Source organism: Gymnoscopelus braueri (genome assembly GCF_963280865.1).
Source record: "Gymnoscopelus braueri genome assembly, chromosome: 19".
NCBI lineage: Eukaryota > Metazoa > Chordata > Actinopteri > Myctophiformes > Myctophidae > Gymnoscopelus > Gymnoscopelus braueri.
This window is the reverse complement of record NC_137621.1, coordinates 30,061,357-30,076,512: the sequence shown is the minus strand read 5'-3', so window position 1 is coordinate 30,076,512 and position 15,156 is coordinate 30,061,357. Positions and strand designations below refer to the sequence as shown.

The 15,156-nt window shown below is 49.2% G+C and overlaps 1 protein-coding gene across 1 annotated transcript in view; it reads right to left on the bottom strand.

Moving 5' to 3' along the window:
* palm1b (paralemmin 1b) overlaps positions 1 to 15,156 on the bottom strand; it is a 33,915-nt gene extending 18,759 nt beyond the window's left edge. The window contains exon 1 of the mRNA XM_080414469.1: positions 14,693 to 15,156. The gene's annotated coding sequence lies outside the window, so the exon portion shown is untranslated. The remainder of the gene's footprint in view (positions 1 to 14,692) is intronic.

Here is a 15,156-nt window from a genome sequence, read left to right as displayed (position 1 = left end):
CCTGTAGCATGATGCGCTACAGATAAATTTTGAACTGCACTCAACTTCTTTCAGTGCTCCAAACGACACAGAGAAGCATCAAACAATCAAGTTTTTCTTTTTCAAAATTCAGCCTCATGGTGGCGCTATAACAGCCCACCAGTCTGAAACTTCTTCCATTACAGCTTCAATATCAACATCAATACTATCCGATAACATTACCGCTGCTATTACTTCCTTTATCGCATTCAAAGGATGCTGATTGGTTCAAATTCCAACCAAGAAAATGCACTGGACAACAGTGTGAGTGAGATCTAACATTAAAAAGGCAAATGTTTACCTGTTATTCAGTGGTGAAGGTTTACAGTAGCTGTACCCCACTTCAGGGAACTGCCTTACTACTCAAAGGAATGCTATTGGTATTGGCTACAGTGGATGCTGTTCTGCAGTTTAAGTGCTTTTTTGAGAGGTCTTCCTCCACAGCTATACAGCAACTGATCAGCTTAACTACGCATAGCAAAACAAATCAGATGACGGCAGTATAGCAACTAAAACAACACTTCTCAACTTCAGAACAAAAAGTGCAATTGCTCTGTTAAAGCGCAGACTCAGAGGCCTTAGCCGAGTCACACTGTGTGTCTGTGTTTACAGAAGTGGCCTTTCTATCTGCCAGCTGAGGAGAATTTAGGAGCCATCATACCTTAGGTGGCATCACCTGTAATCTGGGATTACCTTTTTGACAAACACCATAACAATCTGAATGAGAAATCTAGGATACAGTACAGCAGCATATTGATACAGTTTGATCCGTTCGTTCAGTGCGCGCACGTGTGTGTGTGTGTGTGTGTGTGTGTGTGTGTGTGTGTGTGTGTGTGTGTGTGTGTGTGTGTCACACACTGTTTTATGGCATTTCTGTTTCATTGCATAGAAAAGCAGAGCCAGAAAATATGGCAAACAGAGTTAACAGACACAAAGACAACCCCCCCCCCACCCCCACACACACGTGCGTACACACTCGCAGTTTGTCACAAGAATGTTTCCTCTTCAGATGGAATGAGGACTGTGAAAATGACTCTCTCCATCTTGAGCCTAATGACCCAGGCCAAGCATTAGAAGACAGAGTGGAGGAAACTAATCTCATATCCCTCTCAGTCTCACAGCCGTGGAGTGGCTCTTCTCTCTCCTCTCTCCAGAGTCCTCTCTGCTCTGAACTTCCCCCTCTTCCTTCCCCAGGGCCAAGAGTGCACAGCGACAATGATACACCTCCTTGCTACTCCCCTAGGCCACCCACACCCATGGCACCTTATACGGAAACATTACCACCACCACCACCACACACACACTCACACATACACATCAGCCCATGCCTTACATTTGATTGCTTTATTTGAATCCACAGTTAAACAAGTAACAGTTGAAGTCTTTTTGATGTCTTAACATGCACACACGGCACACACAATCACACAGACATCACTGACAAACACGCACATTATAATCCCAGACTAGCATATGTACATTCACACATGTACATAAACACGTATATGCCACTCAAAGGCCCCCCCCCCCCCCCCCCCCCACACACACACACACGCGGAATTAGCGCACGCACGCGTGCGTGCGCTAATTCCCACCACACTCACAACAGTCCCTGTTTACCACACACATGCAGAGAGCTGGATCCCTCAGCGCTGCGAGGCAAGGCGCAATACAGACCCTGCCCAACATAAACAGCAGCACGAGGCCAATAAAAACCCAAGGAAGTCTGCTGAGGTCACATTGTTAGTGTGACGGGGGTCACAGCGTGGTCTTCTGGAGGTCACTCAGAGATAACAGTTCTGTCAGTGAGAGAGCAGAGAGATGTTGAGTTACTGACGGACACCCCTGACAGGAGGTTGAATGAGAACCACACACATGCTGCTTGAGTTCTGACCTCCTCTCCATCATTTCTCACTGTCAGAGCTGTGATGAGGCTAGATATGTAATGGTAAGTTCAGGGGGGTTTTATTTTAAAAACTTGCTACACAGTGAGAGTGTACTTAAATGTATGTACCAAATTGGTGTGAGTACACTCTCAGAGTTACAAATAGATAGATTAACACCGCCAATTTTACTGTGAAGTCAATGGCTAGTTTGACTACACATTGCATCCTTATTTGTATTTTGCTGACGCTTTTGTCCAGAGAAACGTACAGATGCAGCTGTAAGATAAATTATGAGCTCTAGCTCAACAACATGACAAGCAGCCAACCGTAACGAATGCAAGTGACGGAGCAGTGTTTTATATTCATATAGCTACACACATTCTGGGGTCTGATCAGTTCAACCAATTGACTTCCTCTGTTGGCCACCAGCCAGCACCACTTGAGCAGCTGGTCTCTATATGTTCAAAGTAAAATTGACCTCACTTGCCACAATTTCAATGTGGTCAAATGGCAGTGCTCCATTATGGAAGAAAATATATTATGAGTGACCAAACTATATCTGAATCTCCAGTATATCAACATTTAGGCCATTTTCATTTTGAACATAGAGCGAGGTAATGTTATTTTGTTTTATGTGTTTTTTGCACTTCAGAATGAAATTAGTGCTGCTGAACAGGAATTAGTCATCAGAAGGGTAATTGCACTCAGGCCTGAAATTCACCTCTATCTGAAACTTTCTGCAAAATCACTCTAACTGCATTAGCATCGACATGACTAACGAACAGCATCACTTTGATGTTTACAGGGAGTACATTTACACACTGGACAGTCTTCTGTGACCTCTCTCTCTGTCTCACTCGCCCTCTCATCCCCCCTCTCAATTGTCAGTCCGGATATGGGAAGCGGCCTATGGCCTTGCATTATTGCACCAGGCTTTCAGTGTTAATACAGGAACCATTAGGCCAAATACATACATGTAGGTATAGGTACCTTCCCTCATGGCAGCCCCCCAGTTACCCACTTAGAACTCTCAAGAGGTTCAGGGCAGGAATTGTTTACTCTAAGTATATGTAGGCCGTGTTAGTCCGATACCTTCCGATCACTTCTGGGATTGTTAGATCCCACTCATCCCAGAAGAGATTGCGATCGATGTCCAATCTTTTTCGTCTCACTCTCTAGATAGAAGTGTGTTTGTGATGTGAGGTTACCCACAGGGCACAGAGATGGATGGATCTCTCTCCTGCTTATCAATAGCTCTTTTGATACGATTTCTCTGCAACAAGCCTGATGATCATCATATGAGCGTGTGTGTGTGTGTGTGTGTGTGTGTGTGTGTGTGTGTGTGTACGTGTGTGTACAAATACTACAAATACTTAAGAAGCATTTTGTGGAGAAATGACTCAGAGAGGTGACTGTTGCTCTCTCTCTCCCTCTCAAAATCTCTCCTCTTCTGCTTATGTACTTTGTCTTTTGGGAGGCGTACAGACTACAGAGGCGCGCACACACACTGCTGTGCGGAGTATGTTTTTTCCTCTGAGATTAAAACAGCTTAGAGACTAAAAATGGCAAACTTTAATCGGAGGAAAACTCAGGGTTACGGATGTAACCCCGGTTTCTTTAGAATTCGGAGTAACATACTCACTATGGGATATCACCGCCCCCTGGCGTTGATGCAGAGCTACATACCATAAACTCCCGGGCCATTCATTGGCTGAGAAGGGTATGTCACGTGTCCGGTAGACCGGAAGAGGTATAAAACCTCTTGCGTGACGTGGCTCATCCTCTTTAACACGCTTCCTGCATGCAGATGCACACAAACAGGGGTGTTAGGTGAGTATGTTACTCCGAATTCTAAAGAAACCGGGGTTACATCCGTAACCCTGAGTTTCTTGTCAATTCTCCGTAACATACTCACTATGGGATACATAAACCCCCCTGGGGCTTATAGCCATACCGAATCTCAGGTCCGCACGCCCCCTAGCCATAAGGCCCCGTCCCCCTGGACGTGACCTTCGGCCTCACGGGCGCCCCAGCCCTCCGGGCCGGGGTGCGGTATATAATTGAAAGAAAAGGACCCTGACAGACCAAGTCTGCCTATTCATCTAATGAACAGACACAAGTCTGACCCATAAGTGAAAACAAGGAAACAGGGCCTCCTCCCCTGGAAACCTACCAACGGTGGTTCCGAGGGGACTCAAGAGAAGGAAGGTAGAGAAGGGAAAAAAGGCGGGTTACACAAAAGACCTGCCTAACCTCCCCTACCCTAACTAGAGACAGCCGCTATGTCCAGTACAGCGTGCGCCACTGACGCCGCTGCCACATCCAGGCTGTAGAAAGCCGCAAAAGTCGATGGAGACGACCAGATTGCGGCCGCGCACACCTCCTGGACCGACATTTCCCTGGAGAGGGCCCAGGAAGTAGCCACGCCTCTAGTAGAGTGAGCCTTCAGTCCTTCTGGAACTGGAGCGCCACTACTGACGTAGGCCAGCCTAATGGCATCCACACTCCATCTAGAAAGCGTCGCCTTAGTCACTGCCTTCCTCCGACCATCTGGGCCGAAGGAGACAAAAAGTTGCGACGACGACCGGCCGACCGCCGTCCTCTGGCAGTAGAGCTTCAACGCCCTCACTGGGCAGAGACAGTGCAGCCGCCTATCCTCTGCCGAAGCGAAAGGAGGCGGATGAAAACTATCAGCTCAACCGGTGTCTGGGTCACCATTCCGTTCTTGGGAACAAACGCCATGTTGGGCTTAACCAAACCCTGCTGTCGTCTCCCAAGAACCTCATGCACTCCGAACTTACTGAGAGCGCATGTATGTCGCTGACCCGTGTAGCTGTAGTGAAAACAACCACAAGAACCGTTTCGAGACTAACGATCTCCAGATCCATAGAGTGAAAAGGCTCGAACGGTGGGAGGCAAAGCGCCCCAGCAACACCGCCAGGTCCCAGGCCGGGAACAGAGGCCTAGAGACCGGCCTGGCCCGCCTGGCACCGTTCATAAAACTACGCACCAGCGGATGTCGGCCAACCGTCATGTCATCGAAACCCACGTGACAAGCGGAAATGGCCGCCTGGTACACCTTAACCGTCGAGAAAACCAGACCTTGGTTCAATTTGTCCTGCAAGAACATGAGGATGCTGCGTACCGAGGCCCGGAAGGCCTCAACCGGCGGTGACTGACCCAGACACCATGACACGAACAGGTTCCACCTGTCGTCGTACGCAGACCTCGTGGAAAGGGCCCTCGCCCCCTGGATGGTAGCTACCACCTCAGGGGGCAGGCCATAAGAAGTCAAGGTCTCCCCCTCACGGGCCAAGCCCACCGGTCTAGGTCCTGAGGTTGCTTGTGGAAAATTCCGACCCCTGCCTGCCGTAGCAGATCTCTGATCGGGGGGAGGGCCCAGGGCTCGTTGTAGAGGAGAGGATTATTCCTAACCTCCATGCGCCCCACGCCAGTGCCACCAGTGGCACTGACAGTCCGTTGAGTCTGACAAGTTGAGAGGACCAACTCCAGTGACGGGAATGCATAAAGCAGTTCAGTCGGCCAACCTGGCCCAGATCTGGCTTGTTATCTCCGGAGGAGAGGCCAATCTGCGTACCAAAAAAGCCCCTGGACAACAGAGTCGCTCCACTGTTCAGGAGGCCCGGTACCTGTGAGGCTCTGGTTGACGTAAGGCGCGCGTCGCACCACAGCGTCAGATCGCCAGCTAGCCTGTCCAACACTGGAGAGGCCAGGCCTCCCTGCTTTTTGGCATAGCACACGGTCGTGGTGTTGTCGGTCCCGATCAGGACATGACAACCTCCGGTGGACGGGGCTCCAAGAGCCCACATCCACCTCCGGGGAAAAAAGGTCACACGTGGGGCTTGTCCAAATGAAACAGGTGTAAGGCCGAAGTCATGAGACCCGTCGCCTGCACGCATAGCCTGTATGTGACTTGTCGCCTCACGCGAGAAGACCCTAGGCCGAAACGCCGTCTATCCCGCCCGGGACAGACGCGCCGTGAGCCTGGTCTAGCCCAGCGAGATCCCCTATGAAGGTGGTCTGCTGAGACGGACCAAGACGCTCGACGGACGGTGACGGTGAAAAACCCCTCGACGTCAAGTGGGGAAACGGCCACGTCCGTGTGCCGCGCCACCTCCTGACTGTGGTGGATAGAAAGGAACGTGGAAATAAGCATTGAAAACAATGCCGGTCCACCCATCTCCTTACCGCACCGTCCGCAGAGAGGGTCATACACCAGTACAACCACAGTGTGTTGTTGTTGATCAGGGGAGCTGACCAGTACAACCACAGTGTGTCACTGCTGTACTGAAAAAACCCCTACACACACAGTGTACCACTGAAGTACCGGGATAGTAAAACAGTTCCGGACTGCAAACTCTCCAACAAGCTGCCTCAGCAAGCGAGTCAGGAGGGGCTCTGATGTCACCCAGTGCGGACAACGCACACGTTTCCAACTGGACCGGTGATGTCGCCACGTGATCCAGCGGACCCGCACATGCGGGGCCGTTAGAGACCGTGGAAGGGTAGCGGTGGAAGGTGGCCACCGTGGTGTTGCCTTAGCGGGGCTGGCTATGCGCTGCACCAAAAAACAACACTGCAATGTGTTGTTGTTAGTGAGGCCAGTTAGCCGCCAATCGAAGCAACAGTAGCCTGACTGGAGGTTCTGCAAACCTAGCAGCTAACAAGCTAGTCAAGGCTAAAACACCATGAGCCAAGAAACGTTGAGATCCGTTTCCAAGGGAACCGGTTTCTTGTGTGTGCGTCGCCATGGGGACCAAAGACGCTACTACTGGTGCTAGCAGCGCTAACCCTGTGTGCGTTGCCATGGGGACCAGCGACGCTGCCACTGCCGCCAGCGGTGCTAACCCTGAGGTGACCGCCCGAGGCAGTAGAGGTACTAACGGTCCGTTAGGACCCGGCGGGGTCACGTGACCGGTCACGGGGACCTTGCCTGACGCCAGCATCCGGTTTGTCCGCCAGCGCAGCCTGTCTGTTTCCATGGAAACCAACGGCGCTGTCACTCTGACAAACGGGGCCGTCCGAAGTAAGCCTACCTTGGCCGTCGCCCTCTCGTCTGAGCCCAAAGGCTCCGGACGGAGCGTCGACAAAGTCGTCCTCCCCTTAGGGAGTGCTTTGTCGCTCGTTAGTGGCGAACGAGGCCTGTAGTCCGTGAGGCGGTACGGCAAAGGGGGCATCAGTCCCTCCAAAATGGCGGAGACAGAGGTCCGCTCTTTGACCCAAGTATTTATTGAGATCCTTCAGATTCAGAATGGGTCGTACCCCCCCCCCCTTCTTTTCCACCAGAAAATATTACGAATAGAAAACCAGTTGGTTCCGATTCATAGATAGTTCTCTGACTATGTTACTCTGAATTCTAAGGAAACCGGAGTTACAACGTAACCTTGCGTTTCTTGACAAATTCTTCGTAACATACTCACTATGGAGAGAGAGTGAACCCCCTCTCTCAGAGACATGGTTGCCTTATCCTCTGCATGAGAGGAACAACACCGTGTCCGACATAGGAGATTATATGCATAAGAGCACGTGGAAAACACACCAGTACAACCACAATGTGTTGTTTCGGATCAGGGGAGTTGATCAGTACAATCACAGTGTGTCACTGCTGTACTGAAAAACCCTGTACACACACAGTGTAACGCTGATGTACTGGGATAGTAAACAGAAGTATCGGAAGTAATCCTTTAATAGCGCCCATGCTCAAGAGGAAGGAAACTTCCTCCCTCAGAGTATTGGCTGCTGGGCCCCTTGCACGGGAAAACAATACTTTTTCTGTCACGGGGGGTTTTTGTGGAGAAATGCAGCCTGAAACCCTTTAGTATTGTGAGCAATACCTAAGCATTCGGCTTGCAAACCTCCATTGCTTCACACACCGAGCGAGTGGCTTGGACGATGACGTCACCGGCCGCTCGGAGAGTGGGAGCGTTGCCATGGGGACCGTTGCCATGGGGACCAGTGACGCTGCCACTGCCGCCGGCGGTGCTAACCCTCGGGCCAACGGAGGACTCGGAGGAGTCACGAGACTGGCCACGGGGAAAAACCCCGGCGTCAGAATTAAGCCCAAAGATATATACAGTGAAAACTATATATATATCAATGATTAATCCTACCTTGGCCGTCGCCAGAGTGTAGAAGAGAGAGTAACGTCACGCTTCGATCTCGCCGCAAAGCGGGCCTCTATGGGCTATAGTTCCAACATTGGAACTATCTCATTGACGTAGACAGAGCACTTCCGCATTCCATTCTCACAATGGGATCGACGCTACTGTCATTACTCTCTTCCTAACTTACTCTGGCCGCCGCCATCTTGTCGACAAAGTCGTCCTCCCTAGGAGGTGCTTTGTCGCCCTCCAGCGGCGAACGTGAGGCGGTACGGCCAAGGGGTCATGTCTGACCGAAGTACTTCCGGTTTGCAGTGGTGCGTGGCACTTCCTGTGGGACGGAAGCCTGTGAGGCGACAAAACCTTCCTCCCCGTAGGGGATGCTTTGTCGCTCGTTAAAGGCGAACGTGGCCCGCAAATCATGAGGCGGTACGGCCAAGGGGTCATGTCTGACCGAAGTACTTCCGGTTCACAGTGGTGCGTGGGCACTTCCTGTGGGACGGAAGCCCGTGAGGCGACAAAACCTTCCTCCCCGTAGGGGATGCTTTGTCGCTCGTTAAAGGCGAACGTGGCCTGCAAAACATGAGGCGGTACGGCCAAGGGGTCATGTCTGACCGAAGTACTTCCGGTTCACAGTGGTGCGTGAGCACTTCCTGTGGGACGGAAGGCAAAAACCGGCGTGACCCCATTCCACTGGCGCATTTGCGCCCTCTGGCGGACAGGGGTGATGTGGGTTTTTATATTACCTTCATATGATGTTATCCAACAATGTCTAGAACATCGGAACTCGGGTGTTCTAGACAGTGTGGGCTTATGTAATTGAGAACGTTGATACATTACATGCACGGATATCATCCCATCAATGTCTGGGATACCGGAGTTCGGGCATCACAGACATTGTGGACTTATACACAGAGAGCATTGGAGCAGAGGAGGCCGCTTGCAGGGGACTCCATTGCTCCGCTGCTCTCTCAGATGTTATCCAACAATGTCTAGAACACCGGGACTCGGGTGTTCTAGACAGTGTGGGCTTATGTAATTGAGAACGTTGATACATTTACATTACATGCATAGATATTAGCCCATCAATGTCTGGGATACCGGAGTTCGGGCATCACAGACATTATGGGCTTATATACAGAGAGCATTGGAGCAGAGAAGCCCGCGGTAGGGGACTCCACTGCTCCGCTGCACTCAAGCCACGTGAAAGAACGAGATCGTTTGTAACATGTAACACATTTATTTCTTTGGCAGAAAAAAAATTGTACTTTTAAACACACATTCGTTTTCATTAAACATGGCCTTCTGGCAGTCGAGGAGCCGTCCATCTCCATCGAGTAAGGTCTTCAGAAGCCCCCGAGGTTTGCTCGATACACAGAGTGAGAAGGCTAACAAGCTGGTGTCATCCTAGCGAGGCAAGCTAGGCTAGGACAACGCTGTTAATAACCTGTTGCATGGGTGTTAAGCCAACAAAACACTGCCTGACTAAGGCGACGTTAACCTAGCGAAGCAGCTAACGTAGCTAGTCTGGGCTAACTCACTCACGAGCTTCTGCCTCGTTCTCCCCTCGCCTATGCTGCCGTCGCCCCTTCGTCGTCTCCTGGCGACGCACCGCTGGCCCGGTACGCTTGCTGTGGCAGCGGAGTAGACGGCTGGGAAGAGGGGAAGGAAGTGCCGCTAGGTAGTTGCACACGGTGCTAGCGGCTGCTGCAGTGCTGCGTAGCACGGCTTGTGTAGCAGCCTGGAGGTGCTGCGAGCGGGGGCTAACGCCGCTCGCAGCCGGGACTGCCGGAGGGCCCATTGTGGACTGTGAGCGCACGTGGTGGGCCCCACCACCCACGTTCCCTGGGCCGTGTTGCTGGATCCGCGACGACCGGGGACGAGACGTCGCTGCCTCCCGCAGCCAGGGCGCTGCCCTGGCTAAGCGGCTATCGAGGTGCAGCGTGGAGAACAGCGCAGTCCTCGCAGCGTCCCGGTGCCTCTTGGAAATGCCCCGGCCCCGTAGAGACCGAGGCACGAGATGCAGAAACCACGAGGGTCATCCCCGGCGATCATCAAGCGGCAGAGCAGCAATACGCAGGGACGTGGAACCTCCATCTCGAGCTAACCTGTTAGCTTTCAGCCGCAAGGCTAAGAGCGCGGAAAACTCAAAGGAGGAAAACTTGCTTTAGCAGTAAAAGAAAGAAAGAGAAGATAGCCGCGGGAGCGGAAATAATAAAACTTTTTTTTTTTTTTTTTTAATAGGAGGAAAACCCGTTGGTTAGTACAAGTACCACCGAGTGGGCTAAAGCTGGTTTCTGTCCTGATCAAAGTTACGTTTGTTATTATTAAGGTATGTCTTGAGCTGTTGCATCTGCCATGCAGAGAAGCGAAAGAGGATGAGCCACGTCACGCAAGAGGTTTTATACCTCTTCCGGTCTACCGGACACGTGACATACCCTTCTCAGCCAATGAATGGCCCGGGAGTTTATGGTATGTAGCTCTGCATCAACGCCAGGGGGCGGTGATATCCCATAGTGAGTATGTTACGGAGAATTGACAAGAAACCCACAATCTACTGACAGTGAAGATACAAATCCTCTTTCTTATCCATCATTACAAAGCCGGCGAAAGTCTGAAGAAAAGGGGGGGGGGGTTACGGGCGGAAGGAGCATCAAGGCAGAAGAGGAGAGATGGGAGTGTCTTTAAGAGAGAAAGATGGAGAGAAATAGAGTTACATCTGAAAGTTACAACTACTACTACTACTACTACTTGCAGGCTGTCACCTCCCCCCACCATCGTGCCAAACAATATCAGCTTTCAGCCCAAAGCAGTAGCTGAGTTTAAGTGGTTAGGTAATGCGCGTCATTTCATTTTCCATGCAAAGCTGGCTAATCTGATTTTATAACCACTGCATTAATACATTTATGTGTCTAATGACAAGCAGAGTCAAGCAGGGTAATCACCAGTTAAGCCTATGTATCACTCTGTCAGTGAGGCAACCCTAGCCTGGTAAACCCTCCCTCCGGAAATCTCATTTCCATCACTCCTGAAATAAAATACAAATGAGATTTCTGGAGGGAGGGTTTACCAGGCTAAGGCAACCCCATGAGATACCTGCTACCAATGTCATTCTGCCAACTCCACAGTCATAGAAAAACAAACAATTACTCAGCAGAGGTGGTTACTATATATCCTGAGAAAAGCAGTCCTACCAGAATTAGAAACTTTTGATATTGCACTGAGGTCTATCAGCTACACTGATAAGGGGGCGGGACGAAATGTTGGTTTGTAACAACCAACAACGAAAAAACGATGTTAAAGCTAAACTGTTACAAGTCAAGTCAAGTTGTGCCACTTGTGTTGTCACACAAGTGGCACAACTTGACAGACAGGATTCTACAGTATGTCTCCCTGACATAACGTAGCATGCATGCATGCTGTAATCGAAAGAAAATTTCTGCTACACGGTAATACTTAATTTATATGTATGACAGAGAATACATTAAGCATAACATTCTTAGGTACAGTCAGATCTAGGAAGTGGCACAATACAAACACAGTCATCTTCTTTTGGCCCCTGACCAGAGCAGCAGTTTTGAGATAAATGCCTTGCTCAAGGGCATGACAGGTATTGGTGAGAGCCAAAGCACAGCCCAACAGTGTTGGGCTGTGCTTTGGCTCTCACTGTGCAAAATACTAGTCATCATCACATGACATCACACACACACACACACACACACGCGCGCACGCACACACACACACACACACACACACACACACACACACACACACACACACACACACACACACACACACACACACACACACACACACACACACACACACACACACACACACACACACACACACACACACACACACAAACAAAACTCACACATTCACTGACATGCAGATGAACAAATACAAACTCACGTGAAAACTCTCTCACACACACATGCGAGGCTGTCCCTGGGTTGACAACGGGAGTGCTGTCAGCTCTGTAGTGACTGTAGCTGACAGAACACAGAGCAACAGAGAGGCTGTCGACCATCTACTAAGGCCACGTGGTTGAGGCCCGTCGCTGAGGCTGCAACTTTTACACATACCCTCAAAACAAAGGCTAAACAATTACCAGCACACTGAATCTCACTGAGAATTACACAATTTTGTGTGGAAATCCTAGATTAGATTTCAGAATTTACAGGGCTGACTACAGGTGGGGGTAATGATGTACATACACTACATGCACTTAAGCCTACACTGAAATTGAACTTTTGAGAGTGTAAATACGGACTCTTACAGGTCCTTTTTCAGACTCTCTGAGGTAAACAAACACTCACGTTCTCACAGTACATGTGTGTCTCAGTGTTGCGTAACGTTAATAGATGGTCTTGCCTTTTTCTGTGCAGTACCCAAATCTGTCAAATCTGGGAAACCTTGCTCATCAAAACATCACTACGTCACCTGTGAACTCACTAGAAATAAGATGACTTATTAGATAAGACTAAAGGTCTATTTTTGGATGAAATGCTATTTTCTATTCTATCTGGCAGCAGTTAAAGAAATGCTGCCATGACTCTATGCCAGACAGTTTTGTAAGTCTGTAAGAATTCAACCAAGTCATCAGTGGTTGAACTTGTTTAATCCATTATTAACTCAGTAGTAAATCACAGCAGAACAGATACTTGTCATGGATGATGTGAGTGAAGGCTCTGTTAGCGACAGAGGTCTCACAGGCCTCACTTGATTAGCTACAATAACACAATTAGGCATCCAGCTCCAGAGTGTTGTTGAAGAAAATATCCTTTGGGTGGTGGTCATACCATGTCCCTCTAAAAAATTATGGGTGTGTTGTGTTTACGAACCACACTATTGTCATGCAATACATCGGCCTTGTCAACAAAGATGTTGCGCACAACAGCCTGCCTCAGTTCACAGGACAGACACCCAGGAGAATGCTATAAACAATGGATCCAAGATGAATGCTCATTCAACCCCCCCCCCCTGCTGTGACCAAAGCTAGGGAAAGAAATTAGATTAGCAATGGGTTTGGTCCATAGAGTTATATGGTTTGGTCCAGTTGGTATTATTTTATATGGAATATAATAAGTTACCTGTACAGGAATACAACTGTCTATGTCTCTTTCCAGGAGATGACACATAGACATTGTACTTAGGTCCAGTTCATATTCTGAGGAATGATGCAGGGGAACAAATGACACCACCAGCAGTAACACTAAGCATTTTTTTATACGATTTTAGCTCGGGATTTAAGTGATCTGTTTGCTGAAGCATTCCCAACCCCAAATACTTTGGTTAGAATAGCCTATACTATACTCTCTCAGTCCAAAGCGAGATTTCAATTCCGGGCATAAGTAGATAGGTATATAAGTCAGTGGTTCTCAACCAGTGGTCCAGCTAAATGATGGAGAGTTGGCAACCAAATGGACCCTTATAGATCTTTAACTCCTGAGAGTGTAAAATGAAACCTTCATTTTACACTCTCAAGAAAGAGTTAAATTGTTGCTAAACATCTGCATTACTTAATTTACAAGAGGTCTACACAATTAGAACATGTATAAGAATTGTTATTTTGATCAACGTTTCCTGTCATCTCTCCTATTGGTAACAACATCAATACAGCATGGAATTGTGGAAAAAATCTTATCCAAAGTCTTGGATCTGAGAGGCTAAATCTCATCAAATTGTGGTTCCATTCCATGGCTCAAATGCAGAATAAATAATGGACCTTGGTATGAAAAGGGTTGAAAAAAACACTGCTATAAGTAATGGCCATGCCATGGTACAGTTTATTAGCTCATGCATGCGCCATGTTGGAACAGATCCTTACATCACAACAACAACAACAACACACCATAATAACATTGCACTCTAGCGCTCATCACTTTCACAGCAGACACTGCAAAAAGCCCAGCCGCATCTCTTCGACGGCTGGCGCCACTCACTGTAAATCTACCGTCGAAAAACCCCGCCAGGCTGCCCCTCATCATCCTGAACAACAGATCGATGCTACATGATGGATCATCAAAGACATTCGCCTGAACATGTCGTTGTGTTACACCTGTCGGACGAGGCAATAAAGGCTATTTAAAAGTACAGTAGAGTATAGGCCTCCTCCAGGCATGAATTATGTTTACCTGACCGTACAATGGAACAGTATATAGGCCTATAATTGTGCAACTATGATTTAACACACAGCGAGCGAGCGGCTGACTTTGTTATTGTAGGCCCAATATTTAGGTCTATTTCTCGCCATCCGTGACACCCAGTTTAATGATGTCACAGTATGTAGACATACATTGTTGTGGCTTAATTTGCAAACACGCCGGGCGTGTGTTTGCAAATTAACCCAACAAATGTACATCTAATTGATCTAAATACTGTGACTATTTACATTTACGACAAGGAATTCAATCCACAAATGTAGTAGGCCTAATAGCTGTCAAATGCCAAACAAGATTTTTTTCTTGTGTCTCCATCCCAACAACATCATCCCAGTCGTAGGTGAGAGGATGCTGCTGTACTAGTGGAGGCTGGTTGCAGCACAGGCGGACAAATCACCCAAAACCAGGTCAACGCGCGCACAATAACACACGGATGACCGGTCACTTTAAAACCAGCCAGACGCCGTAAATCAGCAGACAGACACTGTAAACCAGGACTTACTCAGATGAAGATCCCTTCACAGGCGTCTTGTTGTACGCAGCAGCGCTCGTTCTCAGCGGTCACAGTTGTTTATTTCTCCGCGTCGGTTCACCACTATAGTGATCCACCCACCCCTTCTTCTCTCCTCTTCCTCCTCTGTTGGCTTGCCTGGCTAACCCCTGCTGTGGCTGCTGCTGCTGCTGCTGGCCGCCGAGGTGATGCCCGTTCACGCCCGTTTGGATTCGTGGGGCAGCGGCGGCTCCTGCGCTCAAGCCGACAAATACACACGCGTCCCCGGGAGCTGTCTAGTGGCTGTGCGTTATTCTTCTTAGTTCCCACCCGACCGAAAAGGACGAGCGGCGGTGCGGACGTCCTCCCTCGCTCGCTCTGGTGCGCACGACGATGCGAATCGATGTCTGTCTGTCCAACGCTATGCAGAAAGAAATCCCATACACTTCACTAACAGCATGTAGAGGGGAGGGGAC